This window comes from Malurus melanocephalus, unplaced genomic scaffold (genome assembly GCF_030028575.1).
Source record: "Malurus melanocephalus ecotype Western Australia unplaced genomic scaffold, MMel_1.1 scaffold_95, whole genome shotgun sequence".
Classification (NCBI taxonomy): Eukaryota; Metazoa; Chordata; class Aves; order Passeriformes; family Maluridae; genus Malurus; species Malurus melanocephalus.
This window is the reverse complement of record NW_026623327.1, coordinates 777,367-783,097: the sequence shown is the minus strand read 5'-3', so window position 1 is coordinate 783,097 and position 5,731 is coordinate 777,367. Positions and strand designations below refer to the sequence as shown.

The 5,731-nt window shown below is 36.6% G+C and overlaps 1 protein-coding gene across 4 annotated transcripts in view; it reads left to right on the top strand.

Annotated features, from left to right (window-relative positions):
• Positions 1 to 5,731, top strand: part of NRIP1 (nuclear receptor interacting protein 1) — a 97,579-nt gene that overhangs the window by 20,653 nt on the left and 71,195 nt on the right. The window contains exon 2 of one of the 4 annotated variants that reach the window (XM_057368601.1): positions 5,388 to 5,422. The exons of the other annotated variants lie outside the window; for them this stretch is intronic. The gene's annotated coding sequence lies outside the window, so the exon portion shown is untranslated. The remainder of the gene's footprint in view (positions 1 to 5,387; positions 5,423 to 5,731) is intronic. 4 annotated transcript variants of the gene reach the window in all.

Sequence of the window (5,731 nt, the reverse complement as noted above, 5' to 3'; positions counted from 1 at the left end):
TGATAAAGCTTCCATTGCCTTAACTTGATAGAATCAGCCTCAGGACAAATATCTCTTGTAATAAGTCAAAGTTCATGAAGAAGCAAGAACAGTAATAGCTTAAATAGATTTTGTGGTGTATTAGTAGCCACCCTGAGAGAACAGCAGGTATGAAACATGCATTAGTCTGTAAAATACTTGCTCTGGAAACAGCACTTGCTACAAAAGATGAAATTTGATAATCGGCCTCCTCGACGGATCAACAAGCTGGGCATTAAAATAATCTAGCCTAGGGAACATAAAAGCATGAGTGAGCAATGAGCAAAGCACATTTAGTTCAACTAATAATAATAATAGGAAACCTTAATCTTTTGACTGCAAYATTGAAAGAAGAGCTTGCAATCAAAAAACATGTAGGGTTTTTAACCAATGAACCCACGTTGAATTTTAAAGCTGGGTTAGAAGTTCAAGTGGGTTTGGGATGATGGCAAGRGCCAGCCATGAACAGCTCAGGGCTTTTCTCTGATTTTAACTGAAGAAAATTGATGCTCGTGGAGGCTTTTATGTTACCAGCTTGTCAATATGGTAATAGCACCATCAGAAATTGCTGGTTTGGTTGACAATATCTGTGTCTTGTCGGCATAGAAATAAAACCCAGCATCATGCCAGTGACCAACGCTGCTCACAGGCAGATTCAGATTGCTGAGTAAGAACAGGGCCAGAGTGAAACCCTACAGAGCACAAAAAATAAATGCTCTAGGAGAAGGACACAAATTACCCTTGAAAATATAATGCAGGTAAATGTTGGATAAATATGATTTAAGCCAATTTAGAACCGTGCCAAACAGGAAGATAAAGTTCCTCAGGCATTCAAGAAGAACATTAAGATCTAGCAAAATGAGAGTAGCTGGGGTATGGAGCCTGTCTTTAGAAGAAGGTTACATCTCATTGCTGTCCTGCTGAAAATTTTAAGTAGTGGAAACCTCACCCAAAATGTAGAATCTGTTTCCATACTTGCTGAGGTCAAAAGCAAATCTTTTATGTCTTTTGATGATGCTGTTTTCTGAGGATGTAAAATGACACAGACATTCTTGGAGGGATTTTATGCTTTGTGTTGGATAGCAAACAGAATTTGTGCGTGGTGTGGCACCTCTTGCTTTCCTCTGGATTCGAACAACTGAATAATGCTCATTGCTACTATTTTTTTCAGTTAGGCCCAGAAGGGACAATAAAAAGACAATTAAAACTTATAATGGGATGACAGGTTCTGCAAAWCACGATTTTTATCAATTTTAGAGAATTTGAGAAAAATTCAATAGGTTGTTTTCTGGTTTATAGATTTTCTTTCTACCAGAAGCATTCTAGCAGGATCACAAAATGTCAATGAAAATGTTCAGTGATATTTCAACTCTCAGAGAAGAGTTAGGGGAAAGAGACAATGAGAACTGAGAACAGCTGTGCAATAGAAGGAAAACTTGAYTATTCTCTTTTGCAGTGTCTGGGCCATGCAACTCATCCCACAAATTTTTTAAAAAACAAACCAAAAGAAGGTGGATTCTTTGGATACGAAGGTGGGAACTGGAAAAAAACTGATGAGTCATAGARAACAGAATTGCATGTCTTCATGTCATGATTTACGCTGTGATTTGCTCATAAATCCAAGTACAGCTTATTACTGGAATTGCAGTACATCTCTGATACTGGAAAGAGAATTCAGTAGAGAACAGTGAAAATCATAATACAGTAAATTGTATATACCTTTTTCTTTTTAGAAAGGACATGAACAAAATCTATTTACAATTGAAGTAATAACTCTGGAAAACAAATGAAACTATTGGTTTCAAAAATCCAAGAATTTATCTGATTTGTTGTGTAATTTATTAGCTTTCTTTAAGCATCCATATGAGCGACATCAATCAGACAGCATGAGTGGAAAATTACAAACAACTAGTACATAAAGTGGCTTGGGAGAGGTAAAAAAGTGTTTATGGATTTGTTTTTTATGGTCTGCATGTGGCCAATTTAACTGATTATTAATTATTTGWTAAATAATTATGACTAGTGATCACCTTTTCAAGGTTTAAGTCTGCTCTAGTCAAACCACACAGACAATTCCTTTTTTTTCAAACTCATTTTGTTCAAGTAAGTGTTTTTGTATGTTTCTGCTGGTAGACAATCAGTCAGGCCATTGAAATATTTAAGAGTTATTAGGGATGTGGAACAGCACACATTTCAGAAGATGCCTGTAAGRAGCCATGTGAGTCCTTACCCTTATATTAAGAAAGGTAACAGTAGTGTTGTAAAACTGATGTATCAAGAATTTCAGTATAATTTACGTCAAATATGGGATTTTAGGAGATGGAATAATTTTAAAAGGAGTTTTTCAGAAAAACAAGGACCCATTTGCATTTTGTATAAGATGACAGTATTCGTCTTAAATAAAATACCAAAACAAAGCAAAAAGTAGGCACAGAAGTTTAGAAAAAATCAGCAGTTTACAGTTGAAATGTTGTTTCCAAACCAAATAAACATGAAACATAACTTTAAAATTATTAACAAAATGCAATTATTTTCTCTACTCAAGTTTTTATTTTAAAGTAGTTGTTTTGGCCACTGTAATGCAGCAAAATGGATGTTGTTCAAATTAAGAGACTAACCCAGATATTCTCTCTGCTAAGTCATCAAAACTCAGAATGAATTTTCTTCTCCACAGAAAATACTTCCACCCTTTTTTACTTTTTAAATCATATAGCAGACAAGAAAAAAGAGATGCAATTATTCCAAAATTAGAATTGCATATATAGAAACAGGGCACAGTATCTGCTGTTTATATATGGCAGTATCCTCATGTTCCCACTCCTTTTAAAGGAAGGGCCGTTTTGGCTAGGCAGATCTCTAAAATRCATGCAAAAAGTGGCAAGGGAAATTTCCCAGCTCCGTGAGGGCATGTAACTTATCTGAACAGAGCTGTTGCTTTCTGGTTTATGGTGACTTGAGTCACTCCTATGCCTCTGACAGTTTTATATCAGATGTGAACKACTGGTATGATGATCAACAGCATCAAAGCTGGATTTGTTGTATACCTCACATTTAGTAGAGCTAATGTCTCCTAATAAAACCTAGACATCTTTATGCTAATAAAAATATGCAAAGATATATGGTTGGATCAGTTATAAAAGCACAGCTAATACGAWTCAGATAAACTCTTCATATAAAATACAATCAAGCAAAAACTTATTTAGCCTTACATGGCACAGTGATTTGAGTTCCTTAAGTTTTTTGATATACAATTTAAATGGATTTTCTCATTAGGCATCTGTATGTAAACAGGAACACTAATCAATCACTTGTGACTGAATTTGTGATGTTAGGTAGATAAGCACCATTTTTTTTTGAGAATATTTCACCCTCAGAACTGGGACCAAGTTTCCAAAACAGTCCCCTTTTAGGTACCTAGACAAAGAAGCCAGATTTTTTTCACAATTTCCTAGTAGTACATAAGCTAATATGTGAGGAGAGAAATAGATTTAATAAAAATACATGAGATGCACAGTTTAGCTTAACACAGCAGTTTCATGTACTTGAGTCAGAATGCTCAGTATCATTTGTACTAAAGAATATTACTGCAATTTTAATATGTAATTGAAGTGTTCATATATTTTAAAATGTTTGCCCAGCACCTGTGTTATTTTGAAGGGCAAACACAGGACACTTTAGCTTTGCTTTTTTGGGTGCCTTCTAATAGTCCTTTCGAGAACTTTATTAATCTGCAGTGTGGTACTGGCTGCCAGATCGCGTGTGTATAATTTGTACGTACTGTTCATTTCATTTTAGAACACACTGTTTCAACAACATGGCTCGTGTCATCATGAGAACCACGACAAAGGGTTGCCCAGAGCTCACGTTAGCCAGCCAGAAAAACAGGGCTGTGAAACAAAATTGTTACTGAGAATAAMTTCTGAAAGCAGAGTGTGAGAGAGTGCATGATTCTTCAGTCCTCTCAATCTGCTATGCTGACATGGGGAACACCTCTGTTGGAGAAAAAAGGGAAATACAAATTCTGAAAGTTTCAGCTCCACGCCTAAAACCTTCTCAAACATTATCTTTGCATGGCCATCAACACACAAGCAGGAGCAGAGCTTATAGAGAGCAATACCTGGTCCACTGGTACTTTCTCATGCTGGTTTATGAGTAGTGACTCCTGCATGGTTATTTTCTGGATGTGCTTTCACACTACCAGGAACGTGACTCATCAGAACAATGTTCTCAGAAATATATTTTTCATGTTTGTGCAAGTGGGATGAAATTGCAGAAAATTCACAAGTACAGGATGCTCTCTTCTGGATATAAAGCCTGGTGTTTTATTCTGGTAAAATAATTAATGTAAGGTAATCTTATCAGCTTAGCACCAGCTCCTTTGACTATTCTATGGAAGGTGTTACAGGGCTGAAAGTAATGTTTATTTCCTGTCACTGAATGCAAGAGCTGAAGTGTTAGTCCTTGTTTAGGGCCAAAAAACTGCACACCCCTACCCCAAAACCACATATGGCCAAGTAAGCCTCACCCTAGCTTGGCCTAAGAACAGATATGGCATGCTGGAGGCATGGCCAAAACTCACCAGATGCTGCAAGCATATGATTCCTCCATGAGAGTTTATGTGGTACAGCTGTCTTTAAATGTTTCTGTAATTGAAAAGGCTCTAGCATCTGGTCTTTTGCTTATTACTCTTAGAACAAATAGTCATGATCTGAAGTCTACTTTTAAATAATGCCGGGGAAAAAAAAATAAAATTGAGCTGCTAAGGGTATATTCCTCTCAGATGACCTGCTTGGTAAAAATGGAAGTAAACTCTGTTATTAAAAAAAGAAAAAAGAAAAAGGAAGTGGAAAGCAGCTCTAGTAGGGAATGATATATGTAGGCATCCAAGCAGCTTTATAACTTTAAATGCAGACAGATGAAAAAGCAGTGTACATAGGTTTGATACCTTTCAGCTAGAGAGTGTATTACTCTTCCCTTTCCACGTTTTTGTGTAACTCAACTCCACCACCAACAGTTGCAGACTTGCTGCTGTCATGAGGAAAACAGAATATGCCCTATGGTACCCCCTGCAAAAACCCTTCCCTGGACCAGTTCTCCCTTGGATAACACTTGTGGGGTTCCCCCTGATTTCAGTTACTCCCAGACAATACTCCTGAAGAACAGCAGACTTTTGCACTCACTAATTCAGATTTATGGATTAACACTGTTACACTATGATCATTTATTTAGGCAAACCTCCTTTGAAATCCTGTATTGAATAAATAAGATTCATAATAATTCCTTTTTTTTCTTTTCTTTCCTGTGATTTTTTTCTTTGGTTCTTTTGTGTGTGTGTGTGTGTGTGTCTCCCTAAATTCTGGAACAACTAGGTGATTTAATCCTCTGTGAAGGCACCTTTGGAATGGTGAGTAATCTGACATATTATGTGACTTGAACTAGGCTGAGTAAAGGACAGAATTTCATTATTTGCCTGTTTAAGGCTGACAAACTATTTTAGAGGAAGATTTAGTCTGGAACTGCATTTCTGTAGAGCTAGCTAGCTTCTCGACCACATCCTAAGCTGCATATCATGATTGGATGCCACAAAGCAAGGCCTTAATTATTGTGATTGAAAAAGGTGGTTTCAGAATGGTTAGCGTTTTGAGAGGCTGAGATAACCTTAAAGAAAAATCAAAATAAAAGCGACTGTAGCTCTCCCAAGCTCTTCAAAGCA